This window comes from Eptatretus burgeri, chromosome 13 (assembly GCF_056783735.1).
Source record: "Eptatretus burgeri isolate ZD-2024b chromosome 13, Ebu_testis_v1, whole genome shotgun sequence".
Taxonomy (NCBI): Eukaryota; Metazoa; Chordata; class Myxini; order Myxiniformes; family Myxinidae; genus Eptatretus; species Eptatretus burgeri.
Genome location: NC_140973.1, coordinates 31,555,308 through 31,575,307, shown reverse-complemented (window position 1 = coordinate 31,575,307; position 20,000 = coordinate 31,555,308). Strand labels below are relative to the sequence as shown.

Sequence of the window (20,000 nt, the reverse complement as noted above, 5' to 3'; positions counted from 1 at the left end):
CGAGGCGCCGAACCTTCCCATCGATGTGTCGCTTCCCCGAGGAACCACCTCCACGAAGAGGTCGATGAGTCGCACCAAGCCGGGAACCAAAATGGAGAACAAAGAGCTCCACGAACCAAGAAGAAGCCAACACTCGCAGCTCGAGCCGAGCGACTGGCTCAACTTCCTTCCAAACAGGGCACCTTGAAGCATAAAGCTCTCCCGAGCCAAGCAGAAGCCGAAGCTCACGGAACCGTCAAAGCAAAGAGCCTCCAAAAGCCTCCTCCCGAGCCAGGCCTCAGCCGAAGCTCACTGAGCCAGCCGAAGCAAAAAGCTTCCGAAGGCCTCAACCCTAATGCAAGCCAAGCAGGACCCGACGGTCTGCTGAACGACTCCCCTCAACTCCACTCTCCAACTCTGCCCTCTCCAACTCTGCCCACGAACAAAAGAAAAGATCTCCTCTTATCCTTCTCCCACCCTTCCCCCACTCCCGGCGTGACTCATGACATTCCCTTGTGATCCATCCCCCGCTCAGCCACGGGTGGGAGGGAGCTGTTGACATCATGAGTCATGGGACGGCAGGGTTCTTCTTCCTCTTCGCAGAAGAGGGGGAGGGATGCCTCCATTGTTCGTTCCCTAACCATTAAATCGATCCACAGTGCATCTAATCGATTTCTGAACATTTAAACAATGGAAGGTGAGCTATCTTATTGACATAGCTGACTAAAGGAACCTGTATGTTGTGTGCAATCGAATTCCAAATTCGTAACAATATATATGTATATATATATATATATATATATATATATATATATATATATATATATATATATATATATAGTTGCCTTCTCTGTACACTCAACTCCCTCATCCTTGCTGTTGAATGGCTCAACTTACATGCTCTAATCTGTCTCATTAACTTTGTGCCATGTCTTTCCTGTGTTCCCATGTGAATGAATACGATTAGATGGATAAAATTCAAAGTGATTCCAAACAGGGGATGATTTCGTTTACATCAGTTGCCTCAGTTTTGTCATGTGTGTGTACGTGTACGTGTACGTGTATGGGAGAAGGTTCTTACTTTAGGCAAGGGAGCTATGTTTTGATGTTTACAATTTCACTAAAGTTGAATGTAGTATGTTGTGAAATTAGCATCATTTACAAGCAATCCTTGAAATTATATTCCATTTTCGAAACAGCTAATACTGTACAATTAAGTGCGTGCGTGCGTGCGTGCGTGCGTCCCTCTCTTTCTCTCCCTCTCTTCCGCCCACCCACTCTCTGTTATAATAAACCTTTTGTTCATTAAAAACCTGAAAGTGGTCATTCGAGGTATGGGTTCTCGCCATTAGGCATGAGTGAATTGGCTATAAAAATCCGGTAATGGGCCAATTGGGAAGCACACATTTAAAATATTGTTGTGGTTGACGAAATTCACAAACCACCATTCAGGTCCCTTAGGTGAGATATCCCGGTAAGTATATGTGTAGTTAGGCCCAAACCCGTTGTCCAGAGGGAATAAATGTCATTCACTCGGGCTGCGACTCTTCAGGATAGCCGTTTTTCTTTTACTATCTTTATTTTGGACCAGCCGCCATTATTACCACCACCAACCACGTCCCAACAGCCATCACACAACAACCACCAACCACAACGCCGCTTCACAACAACCACCAACCACAACTCCGCTTCACAACAACAACCACCAACCACAACGCCGCTTCACAACAACAACCACCAACCACAACGCCGCTTCACAACAACAACCACCAACCACAACGCCGCTTCACCACAACCGCCACGACCTTTACCGTCACAACTCGCCACCATCGCATCCACACCATCTCGCGCCACTCGTGGGCACCGATGCTGGACTCGTGCAGGGCGCGCACCGAGCAGCGTATTCAAAAACATCACGGACTTTCCGCAGAAAACGGATCAAAAACGACTCACGCCCACTTTTGTTCCGTCCAATCGGTGAGCGAGGGGCGATTTGGCCCCGCCTCCAGGGCGTTGGAGGGCGGTCGCTATATGCAAATACATGGATCAAAAGGCATTCACGCCCACTTTTCCTCCAGCCAATGGGGAGCCAGTTAGAGGTGAAGGGTCGGAGGCAAAGGGTCAAGGGTGAAAGAGCGAAGCCACGGGGCTTATATAAACGGCTGCGTTCGTCAGTTAAGAGTTGGAAGTAGAGTTGTGCGGAGTTCAAGAGAGTCGTCGGTGGAGCTGGAAAGAAGTGGGAGAAGTCAAGAGTGAAGAGTTGGGACGAGCCAAGAGAGGAGACGGAGAGGGCGAGTAGACGGAGCCGTGGAGAGGTGACGGCGGCGAAGGCGGACGAGGGGGTGCTCGCGTCGGTGCCGGGAGCTGCACAGGGAGAGGCCAGCAACGCGACCGAGGCCGAGAAGGAGACGCTCGCCGCGGGACCCGAGACAGGGTGATATCCTCCTTCCCCCGAGCATCAGCAACCCCCTCCTGTTTCCCCCCCGCGCTGAGATAGTGCGACAAAGGGGGCCCCTTTCCCACCCCCTACCAGACACTGTCCGCGAGGCCGGCGGAGTTGAGGCGCCACCGCCGCTCTGCGTCTCATCATCAGACAGGTAGGCCCGACACGGTCTCGGCCCCAGGCCCGCCTACCCCCCTCATCCTGGAGGGTGGTTCTCTTTTCTTTTGCTTTGGGAATATGTGTTGTCGGCGCCGTCTGTGAAGTAAAATTGTATAAGTGTTGCCGTGTGCCCGGTAGTCGGTTAGATCTGCATTGTTGCATTTGCTTTTTGTGTAATATTGCATTGTCTTCTTCTTTTACATGTGCTTTTGGTGGAATTGTATATGTGTGCTTTCCGTTCATCGCGAAATAAATGTGCTTATTGTTGAACTGTTTTCCCGCTTCGCTTCGTCTTTTCCTCTATTGAATCTCCATCTTGCTTCACGTAAAGGGTTGGTCGTGGGCTAAAACGCCCGATAATTAATCGAACCGTCGAGGCCGACGAATAACACCGCTCGGTTATCCCGATAGTACAGAACGGGTCGCTTAAAGTGGCCCGTGTCCGAAGTCGACCTGCGGCGAGGTGCGATCGCCCGGTCTACCCTCCGTGTGGGTACTTAGGTAGGTCGAATTTGGCGAGCAACCCTATCCCACGCGGGGGCCGATTGGCACGATCGTGGTGAGACCGAAAGGTCCACCCGTGACTAGTTCCCGGCGTTAGTCCGAGAGGGTCACGACTGGATTGTCCGTCCGGTGGGCGACGTGCCGCGATTCGAGTTACGTGGCCGTTCGCACGCCGGCGGGCGCGAATCCGCAACACTGGTGTCAGGAGTGGGATATAAACCCATCGCCCTCCTCGCGGCACTGGTATCGGAGAACGGGAAAACGGGCTCTCCTGTCTCCAGCTAAATTCACGGGAATCGGTCCAGGGGTGAGAGGAGCGACCCCCGATTCCCTCCAAATTACGAGCGAGCTAAATTAACCCTTTAAGAGAAGCAAGATGGCATCTCAAGGCGAGCGGGAGCCGGGGGTATTAGAAATGGATGTAGAATGTGTAGAATCCATGGCTCAGGATGAAATCCCCGTGCAGGAAATGTTGGTTGTACAGGAAAACGAACTCGCCCAACTGAACCCAGAGCCCGAAATAGGTGCGGCAGCGGCCGCGGTGTATGACACCTCCCTCCCCCTCTCCACCAAAACCCCCCGACCCTTGCCGAAACGGCTCACCCAAGCGCACCCGACATGGCCCAGCTATTCACCATGCTGGCAAAAATGAAGGCGGACATGAAAAACGAAATGAAATGCACGAACGAAAGGATGGATGCGTATACACAAAAGATGGAAACGAATGCGCATGAATTTATAAACGAAATAAAAAGCATGAGCAAGCAAATGAAGGAAGAAACGAAAAAGCTGCGGGGTGAGACACAGAACATGGGCCGATGCCTGCAGGCGGGCATGAAGGCCGTTAGCAGGGAACTCAAAATGGCGACTCCACATGTAGGAACGAACGAGCTGGGAGGGGGTGCAATGGCTGACAGGCCCGTGGTGGAGGCGGGTGAAAAAATAATTCGGGGGGCAAGTTGGGCGAGATCGTGACGATGACCGAAAGGGAAAAATTAAATGGGGAGACCAAAACGTGTGAGACGAGACACGAGGTGACGACAACGGAAATAATAGTTGAGACAAGGGAGGTAAAGGGTGAAGAGGTGACTGAGTTGGCAGTGACGGTAGCCGGGAAGGGAACGATAGAGGGAAGACTACACGATGAAGACGGGGTAAGAGACGAGACACGAGGTGACGACAACGGAAATAATAGTTGAGACAAGGGAGGTAAAGGGTGAAGAGGTGACTGAGTTGGCAGTGACGGTAGCCGGGAAGGGAACGATAGAGGGAAGACTACACGATGAAGACGGGGTAAGAGACGCACACACACACACGGAGGTAGTGGAGGATAATGGGGGTGAGCTGGCGGACTGGGTGGAGGCCCGGTGCGAGCAGCGGGATAGCCTCCTCCAGGAACGAGGGGAGGGAGTCTGCCCCCTTGAGGTGAGTCACGACCAGGTGAGTTCGGTCGTGCTTCACGAGGTTGAGGGGACGAGTGCTGCGAACGGGTGCACGGAGAGCTTGGGGGGTATAGAGGCCCCGTAAACCCTTGTGGGGACACGAATCCCCAGTGTGGTTGTCCCGGTGTGTATGGTGCAAGGTGTGAGTAAGACCCCGTGTGTGGATGAGGCACCGTGTGTGAGTGAGGCCGTGTGTGTGGATGAAACGGCCAGTGTGGATGAGGCACCGCGGGTGAGTGCCCCTGCGTGTGTGAGTGAGGCACGGAGTATGGATGAAACACCGCGGTTGAGTTCCCCCGCGTGTGTGAGTGAGGCACCGCGGGTGAGTGCCCCCGCGTGTGTGGGTGAGGCACCGTGTGTGAGTGAGGCCGTGTGTGTGGATGAAACGGCCAGTGTGGATGAGGGACCGCGGGTGAGTGCCCCCGCGTGTGTGAGTGAGGCACGGAGTATGGATGAAACACCGCGGTTGAGTGCCCCCGCGTGTGTGAGTGAGGCACCGCGGGTGAGTGCCCCCGCGTGTGTGGGTGAGGCACCGTGTGTGAGTGAGGCCGTGTGTGTGGATGAAACGGCCAGTGTGGATGAGGCACCGCGGGTGAGTGCCCCCGCGTGTGTGAGTGAGGCACGAGTGAGTGGAAGGCCGCGAGTGAATGGAGCACCACGTGTGAGTGGTATGGTTTATGGAAGGGAGACCGTGTGTGTGAGAGAGCGGTATGTGAGGGAGATGTCGGTTGGCATGCGGGAGCACGCAGCTGCGTCTCCCGGGGCGAATGTAATGGAGTGGAGTGTGAGCGTCGTAACACGCAGGTGTGCGTGGGTCGAATGGCGACAACGGCGACATGTGAGGAAAGAAAGCCGAGTAGCGGCTGTAGTTGTTTCGGGGACCGTGCCGGGTTCACCCAGCAGTGAGCACGAGGTCCGTGCTGTGCAACGCACGAGGCCCCCACATGCTCGCTTGCGAGAGTGAAGTCCCGGTCCGGAAACGCACGCGGTGGATTTGCCGATCCCGCGGACGGACAAAGCTTAGGCAGGATTACGGATTTGGACCGGACGGGTTCTCCACGCGATCGTGTGTGTTAAGCTCCAGCGGGCAAAGCACATGTGTTCGCGTGGGGAACCCCTCGAGACGTGGGACTTGTGTTTTTTTTTTTTTATGCGCACGGTGACGTCATGGCTGCACGCGGGGTTGGAATCCGGCAGGAGGGGTATCCCTGCCGGATGGTACCGTCCAAGGAGGGACGAGGAACACGTGCAGCTGCATGACGTCACGGGCAGGTGCAAAGTGCGCGAGCTCTGAGTTGCCGCGCTGGTGCTGCGCAGGTAAAGGAAAAAAATAAAAAAAAAGCAAGCCTCACTTTCGGGTGCACAGGATTCCTGGGCAAGGGGTGGAAGACCCCCTTACCAGCGCACAGGATGGAAACTAGTTAGGGGGAAGGGTTAGCTTAGTGAGACCGACTTCATGGGGCAGGGGTAAGTCCTCATAGAGTCCGTGGAATGGATTAGGTAGAGGGATTTAGTGAGCTTGAGGTTGGGAAATAAAATGATTTATTTGGAGACAGTGACAGACTTGCGGATATGTAGTGGGGACCTTGCTTAGCTACGTAGTGTTAAAAGGAACGTGCTATAGTTTAAGGGACGACGTGGGAGCACGAGTTAGTTAGGGGAGGTAGTTAGAAGGATGGCAGGGTTCAGCGGTGTGTGTGTTGAAGAGTTGTGGTTTGTGAGGTGAGTACATGTGCTTGTTGAGTGAGTGAGGCCAGCGGGTCTGTGTGAGTGGAGCGAATGGGGAATGCATGGTGCGATGAGTGATTGGGGGGAGGAGTGACTCCCGCCCAAGGGACCCCGGGGTCAGAGTATAGTGAGTTAGCTGGGTTAGTCAAATTGAAAAATGGAGGTCGTTTTGTTGTTGGTGTGAATGTAGGCTCGAAACCCGTTTGGAGGGGTGCAGGAGCCCTGTTGACGGGCTGGGAGCGTGGCTGCGAAAAGTGAGTATCGCTGAGTGGGTACCCCGGGCACCAGGCTAGTCGGCCGTGGTCGGCCAAGGGCCCATGGGGGGCCGGGATAGCGTAGTGGGCACGGGTGCGCCTGCTTGGTGCGGGGGCCCGGGGCGCCATTAGCCGCGTGGGCAGTGTTGTGGGCACGGGTGACCCTCGGAAAGGGGCCTGGGAAGCCAGCCTGCCACGTGTGCGTTTCAGGGGAGGTGCCATGGGGGCACTCCCGGTGTTAGGGAGCTGGTAGGCTCGGAGGCAGTGTAGTGCCCGGGGGTGCCATAGCGGGAGAATCGGCAGAGGGTCGTGCCTGCCAAAGGGAGCCACGTGTCCCAGCTATGAGACCGTGTGAGGGCACGGAGAGAAAATTGGGGGGCGAGGCCCGAAATTGTGAGGACACCAACACAGGCGACGGGAATCTGGGTTGTTAGAACCAATAGTTTAAGCGAGAGGTGCTTGTTGAAAGCCCCGGGGTAGTTTAACAGTTAAATGGTTAGGGTAGATTTGGAGATGTACCCCTCCGCACCATCCATCCCCTCGCTGTCGTTGTGGGCCGCTGGACCCACTTTGGTTATAGATCGCTGAACTCTGGGGAGGCCATCCTGAGGCTTGAGTTGGGCCTCGACACAGGACGTTAGCTCTCCCTTACTCCCCTCCGGGAAGGGAACGTAGGGGTTGGGAGTAGGCTAGGTGACAGGATAGGTTAGCCGAACAAGGACAGTACAGGGGGTTAGGGGACGATTTATAGTGGGGAAGTAAAAGTTAAAAAAAAAAAAGTAAAAAAATAAGTTGAGGCTAAATTGGGGTTTGGACAAATTAAGGGAGTGGGTATGGACAGTGACAGGCAAAGGCGATAGGTTGGGAGGGAGACCGTAGGGTAGGTCCGAGCCCGCCTTCCGAGTGGCCAGCACCACCGCACTCCCTCCACCAACCTCCACTGAACGGCAAAGACTGGCCAGCTTCATCTGCTGGCTGCGTTGCTGCAAGGCAAAGGCCGGCCCACTTCATCGGCAGCTGTTGTTTTGCTGCAAGGCCTGTGCCGGCTGGATCGTCTGCAGCTGTATTCTTCAAGGCCTGTGCCGGCCAGTTCGTCGGCCGGCTGTGTTTGCCTGCAGCGGCCTTCTTCTGCAGGCTGTGTTTGCCTGCTGCCTTTGCCATGCCATGCCCACTGCCCACGTTCACCAGCCCCGTTCAATTTTGCTTTGCCCCCCCTGTTCATTGCCATGTGCGCCAGGATCAAGGCAACAGTTTGCAAGCTGCAAGAACTGCCCTGTTGGCAGCTACAACACGGGCCTGCATTTGGGCAGCCCATGCGCCGTTGTGGTTCACTGCGTTCAGTTCAAACCATTCATCCATCCATTCGTTGTGTTCATTGCGTGTGCCACTTGAGCTGGCACGGACACTGCATTTGTGCAGCCCATGCACCGTTGTGGTTCACTGCGTTCAGTTCAAACCATTCATCCATCCATTCGTTGTGTTCATTGCGTGTGCCACTTGAGCTGGCACGGAGACTGCATTTGTGCAGCCCATGCACCGTTGTGGTTCACTGCGTTCAGTTCAAAAGGGAAGGCCTTGGACTGCGTGTGAGCAGCCGGCCACGTTCCCTGTCACCTGCATTGTTTGAGCCAGAGACTGCATGCGAGCAGCCTGGCTCCCTGCTGACTGCTTTCTTTTTTCAGAGTTCATTGATCCTGGGCCATGGTTTAGTGTAAAATTTGTAAGTTAAGGTTAAGATGTACTGTACATATGAGTGCGCCCCCGGCATGTTTGTCTTAGCGCCGGCAATTTTATTTAAGTCGTCCGTGTGAGTGAGTTTGTTTAGGTAGTTACTCAGCCCTCAGGTTATTTATTTTGGGGACACGAATACCATGAATGTCGCACTCAGGGATCCGTAGGTAAAATGTACTAGGGGAAAACTACACATGATGGCACACGAAAATTTGACGACTCGGGACGAGTCTGTAAAAAGGGGAGGGGGTAGTGTTGTGGTTGACGAAATTCACAAACCACCATTCAGGTTCCTTAGGTGAGATATCCCGGTAAGTATATGTGTAGTTAGGCCCAAACCCGTTGTCTAGAGGGAATAAATGTCATTCACTCGGGCTGCGACTCTTCAGGATAGCCGTTTTTCTTTTACTATCTTTATTTTGGACCAGCCGCCATTATTACCACCACCAACCACGTCTCAACAGCCATCACACAACAACCACCAACCACAACTCCGCTTCACAACAACCACCAACCACAACTCCGCTTCACAACAACAACCACCAACCACAACGCCGCTTCACAACAACAACCACCAACCACAACGCCGCTTCACAACAACAACCACCAACCACAACGCCGCTTCACCACAACCGCCACGACCTTTACCGTCACAACTCGCCACCATCGCATCCACACCATCTCGCGCCACTCGTGGGCACCGATGCTGGACTCGTGCAGGGCGCGCACCGAGCAGCGTATTCAAAAACATCACGGACTTTCCGCAGAAAACGGATCAAAAACGACTCACGCCCACTTTTGTTCCGTCCAATCGGTGAGCGAGGGGCGATTTGGCCCCGCCTCCAGGGCGTTGGAGGGCGGTCGCTATATGCAAATACATGGATCAAAAGGCATTCACGCCCACTTTTCCTCCAGCCAATGGGGAGCCAGTTAGAGGTGAAGGGTCGGAGGCAAAGGGTCAAGGGTGAAAGAGCGAAGCCACAGGGCTTATATAAACGGCTGCGTTCGTCAGTTAAGAGTTGGAAGTAGAGTTGTGCGGAGTTCAAGAGAGTCGTCGGTGGAGCTGGAAAGAAGTGGGAGAAGTCAAGAGTGAAGAGTTGGGACGAGCCAAGAGAGGAGACGGAGAGGGCGAGTAGACGGAGCCGTGGAGAGGTGAAGGCGGACGAGGGGGTGCTCGCGTCGGTGCCGGGAGCTGCACAGGGAGAGGCCAGCAACGCGACCGAGGCCGAGGAGGAGACGCTCGCCGCGGGACCCGAGACAGGGTGATATCCTCCTTCCCCCGAGCATCAGCAACGCCCTCCTGTTTCCCCCCGCGCTGAGATAGTGCGACAAAGGGGGCCCCTTTCCCACCCCCTACCAGACACTGTCCGCGAGGCCCGCGGAGTTGAGGCGCCACCGCCGCTCTGCGTCTCATCATCAGACGGGTAGGCCCGACACAGTCTCGGCCCCAGGCCCGCCTACCCCCCTCATCCTGGAGGGTGGTTCTCTTTTCTTTTGCTTTGGGAATATGTGTTGTCGGCGCCGTCTGTGAAGTAAAATTGTATAAGTGTTGCCGTGTGCCCGGTAGTCGGATAGATCTGCATTGTTGCATTTGCTTTTTGTGTAATATTGCATTGTCTTCTTCTTTTACATGTGCTTTTGGTGGAATTGTATATGTGTGCTTTCCGTTCATCGCGAAATAAATGTGCTTATTGTTGAACTGTTTTCCCGCTTCGCTTCGTCTTTTCCTCTATTGAATCTCCATCTTGCTTCACGTAAAGGGTTGGTCGTGGGCTAAAACGCCCGATAATTAATCGAACCGTCAAGGCCGACGAATAACACCGCTCGGTTATCCCGATAGTACGGAACGGGTCACTTCAAGCGGCCCGTGTCCGAAGTCGACCTGCGGCGAGGTGCGATCGCCCGGTCTACCCTCCGTGTGGGTACTTAGGTAGGTCGAATTTGGCGAGCAACCCTATCCCACGCGGGGGCCGATTGGCACGATTGTGGTGAGACCGAAAGGTCCACCCGTGACTAGTTCCCGGCGTTAGTCCGAGAGGGTCATGACTGGATTGTCCGTCCGGTGGGCAACGTGCCGCGATTCGAGTTACGTGGCCGTTCGCACGCCGGCGGGCGCGAATCCGCAACAATATTAACTCGACACCTCTCATCCATGTCAGCCTCTGCCACGGTAACATCAGAACCAGCTGATTCATCACACGGTCACGGATGTTTAACCTAATGTAGGGCCGTTCAAAAGTTACGTAACACTATTTTTTTCGGGAGGCGCATATTGGCTTGATTAAACCTTACTAATAATTTGTATTCGACACATGATTAGTATTTTCGGGGTCCTTCATCGTGATAAACACTACACCCAAAGCCAATGGAAAGCTGACGCAACAAAACCCGGACAGTGTATAATCAGCAGAGGCCTACAGGCCTAATGTGTTCGGCCCACCAGCAAAGGTGAAAAAACAGATCCCCTTAACTACAGACCAATTACCTTACTCCCAATCATCAGCAAGGTCATGGAATCCATCATCGCAGCTGTGGTGTAGCCTGCGGGCATGCAGGGCGGGGCATGATTATGGGAGGAGGGGTCGTCGTGGTCATCGGGTCTGCAAGGGATATAAGGTGTGCGCGCCGCCTGAGGCGTTGTAGTGATGCTGTAGTCGCCCGGCTTGTGCGTGTGCTGAATACGTAATAAAAGGGAGCCGCGGGCAAAGTACGCCCGCGCTCGCGCTTGTGCAACACAGCCCGGCTCGACTGTTCCCCCGCTCGTGTCTGCCTGCTAAGCATCTTCTATCCAGTACACCACAGTTGGCTGACGAGGATCTTCGGATCGGCGTGTGCAGGGCGGCAAATAACCCATGCGGTTCCAGGCTACGGAGCCAAGGGTCTCGCCAGCACGAGCATGGCAGAAGGTCGGGGCACGGCGCACGGGCGCGTACCCGTTTTCGGGGGAGATGAATTTGAGTTGTTTTCTGAACAGTTGGGTTGCTACTTCCGCGCGAATGATGTAGATGATGAAGAGAAACGCAAGGCGATCTTGCTCGCCTCGCTATCAACGGAGCACTACCGGCTGCTGAGTGATTTGGTGGCTCCAAATAAGCCCAGTGATGACGGGCTATCGTTTCAGGACATCGTGGCGAAAATGAAGACCCACTTGGCGCCAGAGAAGTCGTTGCATCTCGCGCGGTTCCAGTTCGATCACCTCGCTAAGGGTGGCGAGGAGCGCGTTGCAGACTTCGTAGCATGGGTGAAGCATTCGGCTGTGCCTTGCAAGTTCACGACAGAGGAGCGTCCGGCACGGCTCAGCGATCGTTTTATTTCTGGTCTGCGAGACCCAAAGATGGTAGCAGCCATCCTGCGGTTGACCGACATCACATTCAACTTGGCGGTCGGGACTGCTTCGTCTGTCGAGCAGACACTCACGGATGTCCGCACCATCGCTGGCCAGGACGTAATGAGTAGTTCCAGCTGGGGCATGTCGGCTGATCCCGAGGTCCACGCGGTGACCGCGCAGGTGCCGCAGGTCGCGCAGCCCGGAGTCCGCGCGATGACTCAAGTGCCGCAGGTCGCACGCGCGTCTGGCGGTGCGGGACGAGGGCGCGCACCGCAGCACGGTCGCACCGGGAGTGAAGTGGATTTCCAGGGGTGCTGGGGTGTGGGGGTCCGCACCTGCGATGAATGTGCCCGTATAAGAACACCGTGTGTTTGCATTGTCACAAGGTGGGACAATTGAAGCGTGTGTGTCGGATGGCGGGGGCCTCCGTTGGGGTCTTGGATGACGAGGTGCGGGAGGACCCCAGTGACCTGAAGATCGGCCTGCAGCCGGGGCATGGCGATGCCGGCGGGCCGGAGCAGGAGGTGCAACCACGGTTGAGTCTGTTTTCCGTTGGTTCGGAGATGACGACGCCGTTCACGGTGGAGGTCGAAGTGAATGGCGAGCCGACCATGTTTTGCGTGGACACCGGGGCTGCAGTGTCGGTCATGGGTGAGCAGGCGGCTCGTGGTCTTCGCGGTGTTCGCCTGGTCAAAACGGCCTTGTCGCTGTACACGTACACCGGTGAAGCGATTGCACCGCTTGCGAGGGCCGACGTCTCAGTGCGCTACCGAGGTCGACGCGCCCGGCTCTCGGTGTTCGTGGTGCGAGGGGAGGGGCCCGCCCTTTGGGTCGGGACTGGCTGGCGCACCTCGGGCTGGATCTCCGGTTCGTACCTCCAGGTGTGCCGGTGCTCTCTTCGATGCCTTCGTCGAGTACCGAGGGCGAGGTTCTGGCGGCGGGAGCCGCGTCGATGCAACGGGAGCGGCCGTTAGTTGCTGCCTGCAGCGGTGATGTACGGTTCGGGAGCGGCGAGAGCCGTATCAGCTCTCGCGATGAGTTCCCGCGCTTCGGCAGCGTTCGTGAGGCAATGCGCGCCGGTGTTGTTCGGGCAGCTTCAACAGGTTGCGGTGAGCCCGTGGCGTTAAAGGAAGTCGCGAGTCACAACATCGAGTCGACAACCAAGAGACGGACTCGTGATGTGGGTTGTGGGTTGCTGTTCATTGCATATTTGTTTTTCCTTGCTCTAGTGATGCAGTTTAACGTTGTTGAAATAAATGCCAGCAGTTCCCGTGTGAGAGTGGGTTTGGTGGAGATCAATCGATGGGATTTGTATTATGATCAATGTGATGTGGTGGCTTTGGGAGCGGTGGTGGCGAATAAAAAGGTTGGGTTGGCCTTCCATTGCCCCGGGCCGCGGGTAGTTGCTTTGTCATGTGCGGGGATTTGGTCGAAAGAACGCGCTGTACGGAAAAATGAGCTTGCAATGGTTCAAATGATGTTCGTAGTGATTTATAACGAGCCTATGGTTGAAGTGTGGTTTAAATGGAATTGCTACCGTCTAACTGCCATGTGGGTCTCGGAGATCGACTCGGAGCCAGGACTGGTGCGCTGGTCGGCGTTACCCCCACCTCTAGTTGCGGGCGCAGCTCTCTGTGTTCGCTCAAGGCCGTTTAGACGGGCGTTGGCATCTCAACTGATTGTGGTGCGTGGGTCGTTATGGAGCATTGGGTGCGGCCAGCCAGCGGCGCTGTTCAGCGCCCCATCCAAGGTCAATCGAGTCTGGCGCTGGCGCCACGGCTTCCAGACAGCGGGCTTCCGGCCTCGGAATGTTTATCTGCGTCAGGTCTGCCTGGGGAAGTGGGCCGGAGGCGTTTGATGGTGCCGGGGAGGTTTGCTCGGGAGATCGCCGCGGCCTCGCCGAGGGCCATGTCAGCATGAGCCGCCTGGGGGCGTTTCCGCTGTGTAGGGCTGCTGTGCTTTTCGCCTTGCTGCTTCATATCGGTAACGCGGCCAGAGTTTGGGAGGTGCTGTGTGCACCTCCGTCTTCGGAACCTGGCCGTGGCAGCTCCATTAGCTCGCTTTCACGCATTATATGATGTGATGTGCTGTTATACTTCACTGTTTTCAATTTTTGTGCCTTGTCTACTATTATACCGAAGTCCTTCGTGCTGTTTATGCTTATTATGATGGTGATCATTTAATAATCATAGTTTTAGGAGGGAGGAGTGTGGTGTAACCTGCGGGCATGCAGGGCGGGGCATGATGATGGGAGGAGGGGTCGTCGTGGTCATCGGGTCTGCAAGGGATATAAGGTGTGCGCGCCGCCTGAGGCGTTGTAGTGATGCTGTAGTCGCCCGGCTTGTGCGTGTGCTGAATACGTAATAAAGGGGAGCCGCGGGCAAAGTACGCCCACGCTCGCGCTTGTGCAACACAGCCCGGCTCGACTGTTCCCCCGCTCGTGTCTGCCTGCTAAGCATCTTCTATCCAGTACACCACAGCAGCTGAAATAAAATCATTATTTTTCTCCAACAGCCTCACTTCAGATCATCAATTCGGATTCAGACCTGATCACTCAACCTTAGACATGTTACTTCTACTCTCCTAACAATGGATGGAGGCCCACAATATCAGTCATGAGATTAGCGCCATCTCTCTGGACATATCTCAAGCTTTCAATACAGTCTGGAACATGGAACACCTTTCGATTCACTGGGAACATGTCTTTCAATCCTGAGAAATGTCTCCCTCTCTCTCTGTCTGTCTCTGTCTCTCTCCAAAAGGAGCATTCCACATACATTCCACAAAACCTTCCATCTCAAAGAGGTTCAGTCACTAAAACTCTTGGGTCTCACTCTCAGCCACGATCTCTCTTGGGAAAGCCACATTTCAAAATTGGCCTCCAAAGCCAGACGCCAACTGGACACCTTCCTTCCTTGGCACACCTGAGCTCCTATCTACTGACAAGGCTTTCACCCACAGCTTGATGGATTACTGCTCTACCCTCTGGGCTGACTCCCGTGTCTCACATCTTGCTCAGCTTGATGCCATGGAAACCAAGGTCTTCGAGATTATTGGAATCTCTTGCCATGAATCTGAGTCTATGAGCTTATCACTTCACCATCATGGACAGGTCAGTGATCTCTCTGTGTTCTTCCACCTCAATTCTGGTCTTGCACCCTCTGCCCTCTCCATGGTCTGTCCCCCTCAAGTATCTGCCAAATGCACACGGTCCACCAGCAACTTCCTCCAAATGAAACTGCCTAAATCCAGAGCCACTGCTCACCTCCACTCATTCGTTCCTCTCTTTTCCAGCCTGTGGAACCACCTTCCACACTCTCTTCAATCCCGTTCTTCTCTCCCAGTCTTCACGACAGCTGTTCACCACCATCTCAGGTCATCCTCCATCCAAAGCCATGACCTTTTCTACACACATTAAACCACCCCCACCCCTCTCAAAATTTAGCTTATGTATCCATCTTTTCCACCCCTTAAGTTCTTCCCTCACTCTCATCGTTACCTGCATCTCTAGTTGTCCATCTCTGTCTACCTTCTCCCTCTCCCTTCTCCCTCCACCCTGCTATTGGCATTTGCCCTTTTCCCTGCTGTTCCCTTTGTTATGTTGTGTCCTAGTCTGTTCTGTGTGTGAGATCTTCCACGAGCCTAAATCACGTATACAAAAGTGTATATTTGCATTTTTTGCAGTAGGGAATGCCTATCAAGTAATTTTAAAAGACAATTACCTGGAGCACCCATCATTCACTGGTGGCGGTTGAGTTTAAGGCTTTTCATGTTACTGGTGCATCTCAACACGAGGCAGACTATCAGCATCTGTTTCTCATCAATTGCAGACAGGTTTACAGCCTTGAAGGTTGTCAACACCTCAATTCAGGTCTTGCTCTGAACCCCTCCTCTCCCAGCCCCTTTCTTCCCTGTGCACATCCCCAACCTCTGGTTACACATTTTATTACAGAGACCCACAACTAGTCACCCGCACCTCCCTCCAAGTCCGAAATTGATGCTTACCACTATGTTTTCTGTTGTCTCATGCTATTCCCTCCAGTTCACCAAGATTGCTACATGTCATCACCTAATGGTGTCTCCAATACTCACTCTTGAGCTTTTCTACACTTACGAACCATCTACAATATTTTTCCTGCTTACTACTCCCCTTCACATACTTTGGTGTGTCTGTGTGTTTTTGTCAACCTGTTCTTCTCCACCCTTTCTTCCTTCCCTCCTCTGCCAGTCTTTGGACCCATCATCCTTTGTCATTTACCTCTGCTATGGACCACAACCACTTTGAAAGAAAAATAATACGAAGATTTGACGATGATGTTTGGAAAACTCACTTTCTCCTTTCTAAAATAGTAAGTTAAATCCAAGACCTGGAAGCCCGTGCTCCTTCGCCCCCTTTTTCCTTCCGAAATATAAATGAGCCCAACAAAACGACAATGTGGCATTCAGATTGTTCTTTTTTTTGAGAAATAAGGCCTAAAAAAAATTGTGATTGTACAATTTTCCCATGCTGACCTGTTAAACATTACTGACATTGGCATCCGAAATTAAATTGAAGACAAACATAATTGTGAGTAACAATTCTTACCTGTTCCACATGTATCTCTGTGTCCCCCATCACCTTTTTCCCACGTAAAAGTTTGGGCCTGTGACACGGGGGAAGAGAGATGGTTAATATGAGAAATATAACTCTCTTATCATTTCTCAAAGCACCTGTGTGATGATGACTTTTAGCTCCTGATCTGTCGCATAGCTATTTAGACTTTTCTCAAAATTTCCAACTTTCTCAAATTCATGACAGCTTGACTGTCCCACCAAATCCCATTTTCAATGTCGTACATACCGTGGTAAGTGGTCTCATTTAAAGAGGTCATATAAATGTTGTATACAGTGCCTATATAAAGTCAACAACCCCTTTCAAAATTTTCACCTTTTGTTGCCTTATGGCCTGAAATAAATTGCATTAAATCAGACTTTTTCCACCTTCATTTACACGTCGTAACCCACAACTTCCAAGTGAAAAACAAATTCGACAAATTTCAGAAAATTAATGAAAAATACAAAACTAGAATATCTTGGTTGGATAAGTATCCACCCCCTCTGAGTTAATACTTGGTAGAAGCACCTTTGATAGCAATTACAGCTGTGAGTCTGTTGGGATAGGTCTCTACCAACATTGCACACCTTGATTGGGCAATATTTGCCCATCTTCTGTACAAAACTGTTCAAGCTCAGTCAAGTTGCGTGGGGCGATGATGGACAGCAATCTTCACGTCGTGCCACAGATTTTCGATTGGATTTAGGTCAGGGCTCTGATTGAGCCACTCCAGGACATTTATCTTTTTGTTCCTTAACCACTCTAGTGTAGCTTTGGCTGTGTGCTTTGGGTGGTTGTCATGCTGAAAGGTGAACTTCCGTCTCAATTTCAGCTTTCTTGCAGAGGACAGCAGGTTTCATCCAGGATTTTTCCGTATCTTACTCCATCCATTTTTCCTTCCATCCTGACAAGTGCCCCAGTCCCTGCTGATGAGAAACATCTCCATAACACGATGCTGCCACCAGCATGGTTCACAATAGGGATGGTGTTCTTTGGGTGATGTGCTATGTTGGGTTTGCACCAGACATAACATTTTGCATTTAGGCCAAAACGTTCCATCTTTGTGTTTAGTCAGACTACAAAACTTTGTGCCAAATGGCTTCAGAATCACCGGAGTTTTTTTGCATCCCACAAACGGGACTCAAGGTGGACTTTTTTGAGTAAAGGCTTCCTTTTTGTCACTTGACCATACCCGCCAGACCTGTGGAGTGCTTTGGATATTGTTGACACATGCACACAGTGACTAATCTTTGCCATAAAGGCCTGTAGCTTTCAATCTTGCCATTGGCCTCTTGGTGGCCTCTCTGATCAATTTCCTCCTTGCTTGGTCATCCAGTTTGGAGGGACGGCCTGATCTTGGCCGTACCATACGCCTCCCACTTCTTAATGATGATCTTGACTGTGCTCCGAGCAATATTCAAGTCCTTTGAAATATTTTTATACCCATCCCCTGATCTGTACCTTTCCACAACTTTATCCCGGAGGTCTTTTGAAAGCTCCTTTGTAGTCATGGTTGAGTCTTTGCTGTGAAATGCATTACCCAGCAGAGGAAACCTACAGGAACAGCTGATTTTATTCTGAAATAATCAGAATCACTACAATTTAACACAGGTGAAAGCCAATTAACTTGGTGTGTGATTTTGAAGGTGATTGGTTACACCTGAGTTAATTTACAATTGTCAGCAAGATTTTCATATTTTAAATTAATTTTCTGAAATTTTATATTTTTAAAATATTTTTATTTTTCAAAATATATTGTATTTTTTTAAACAAAAATGTTTTGTATTTTAATCAATTCTCTGAAATTTGTAGAATTTGTTTTTCACTTGGAAGTTGTGGGTTATGATGTGTAAATAAAGGTGAAAAAAAAGTCTGATTTAATGCAATTTAATTCCAGGCGACAAGGCAACAAAAGGTGAAAAATTTGAAAGGAGGTGTAGACTTTTGAAAGACACTGTGTATGAAAAATAGGAAAGTTATCTGCACCACACTCCCATTCCATCCCCCTTGTATGCCCAAGCGTTTACCTTCTCTTCCCCTCCCCCTCTTACATTTACTACCTTCTTCCAATCTACTCTTTTTCTCCCCCTCATATCTTCTCTATCCCCTTTCATTATTTTCCTTTAGTTCCTTGGCTTAATTAGATTTCTCTCAATTCCCCCTCTCCCGTCCCCCTCCTTCCCATCCATGGCCATATATGTTGTATGAAGATAGCCCCGAACTGGAAAAAAAAAAAAAAAACTTTGCAAAGTTTCCTTAATAAAAGTAGGTGAACATGATCTGGTTTTCTGATGCTATCCAAAAATATTGCATAATTTAAGCATTGGGCTGACCAGTCTTTCATGCAATTACCTTCATGTTGAAGGTCATAAATCTTATGTCACTGAACCAATTTTATTGTGTAAAAATGGAGTGAAGTCTTCAAGTTAACAAGATCCAATTAGCAGGATCATCAAACCATGAGATTCATTCATTTCATTTTCAGTGCATGGGAAATGTGCAACATGAGTGAGTTGCATGGTTGAACATCTATCTATATATTACGAAAACTCTCATCTTGTATATATGTATGTATGTATGTATGTATGTATGTTCCTGAAATACAGCCAAAACGATACACGATAGTGCAAAAATTTTAGTGCCACCTTACTCGCCATTCTCCTGCGGTGTGCAGTATCAAGTTTCGTTCAAATCGGGCAAAGAAAAAAATTATTAAATAATCAATTCCCGATTCAGTCAAGTACTCTGGGATTATTTGATCAATGCAAACAACCTCAGCGGTATAGTTTGCTGAAGCTATCTTTTTTTTCTTGAAATTATTTATTTTAAAATCTCAAACATTTAGTATAGACAAAGAACGATTTATTTTTAAGAATAAAATAAACATCGCCATTTTGATCTAATACTTCCGTGTTCATTAATAAATAAAATTGTGTTTCGAACATTACACACAATAATTTATTTGACTTTCTTTTCTCCGTTTTATTTTCACATTGATGCGCATATCAAGTTTCGTTCAAATCGGGCAACTAAAAAAATTATTAAAAAATCAATTCCCGATTCAGTCAAGTACTCTGGGATTATTTGATCATTGCAAACAACCTCAGCGGTACAGTTCGCTGGAGCTATTTTTTTTTCTCTCTAATATGATTTTTTTTTAATCAACCGCTGTCACAATGGGAACCCAACAGGTTCACAGGTCGTCTAGTTTACAACAAAAGGCAATCAGAAGGCAAGTGCTGCTTCGTAAGAAAGACAGTTTATGATCTAAGGCAATGTGAAGTTTATCACGAAAAATGGTGCAACTAAATTTAAAATGATTCCTCACAGATATTATAATATGTGTGTGTGTGTGTGTGTATATATATATATATTGTTGCGGATTCGCGCCCGCCGGCGTGCTGACGGCCACGTAACTCGAATCGCGGCACGTCGCCCACCGGACGGACAATCCAGTCGTGACCCTCTCGGACTAACGCCGGGAACCAGTCACGGGTGGACCTTTCGGTCTCACCGCGATCGTGCCAATCGGCCCCCGCGTGGGATAGGGTTGCTCGCCAAATTCGACCTACCTAAGTACCCACACGGAGGGTAGACCGGGCGATCGCACCTCGCCGCAGGTCGACTTCGGACACGGGCCACTTAAGCGACCCGTTCCGTACTATCGGGATAACCGAGCGGTGTTATTCGTCGGCCTCGACGGTTCGATTAATTATCGGGCGTCTTAGCCCACGACCAACCCTTTACGTGAAGCAAGATGGGGATTCAATGAAAGAAATGACGAAGCGAAGCGGGAAAACAGTTCAACAATAAGCACATTTATTTCGCGATGAACGGA

The 20,000-nt window shown here is 51.3% G+C and overlaps 1 pseudogene across 1 annotated transcript in view; it reads right to left on the bottom strand.

The window, feature by feature from the left end:
- The window catches only part of LOC147014186 (uncharacterized), a 170,627-nt pseudogene that overhangs the window by 130,573 nt on the left and 20,054 nt on the right, over window positions 1–20,000 (bottom strand). Inside the window, exon 2 of the transcript XR_015050677.1 lies at window positions 16,154–16,211. The product of XR_015050677.1 is annotated as an uncharacterized LOC147014186 (transcript). The remainder of the gene's footprint in view (window positions 1–16,153; window positions 16,212–20,000) is intronic.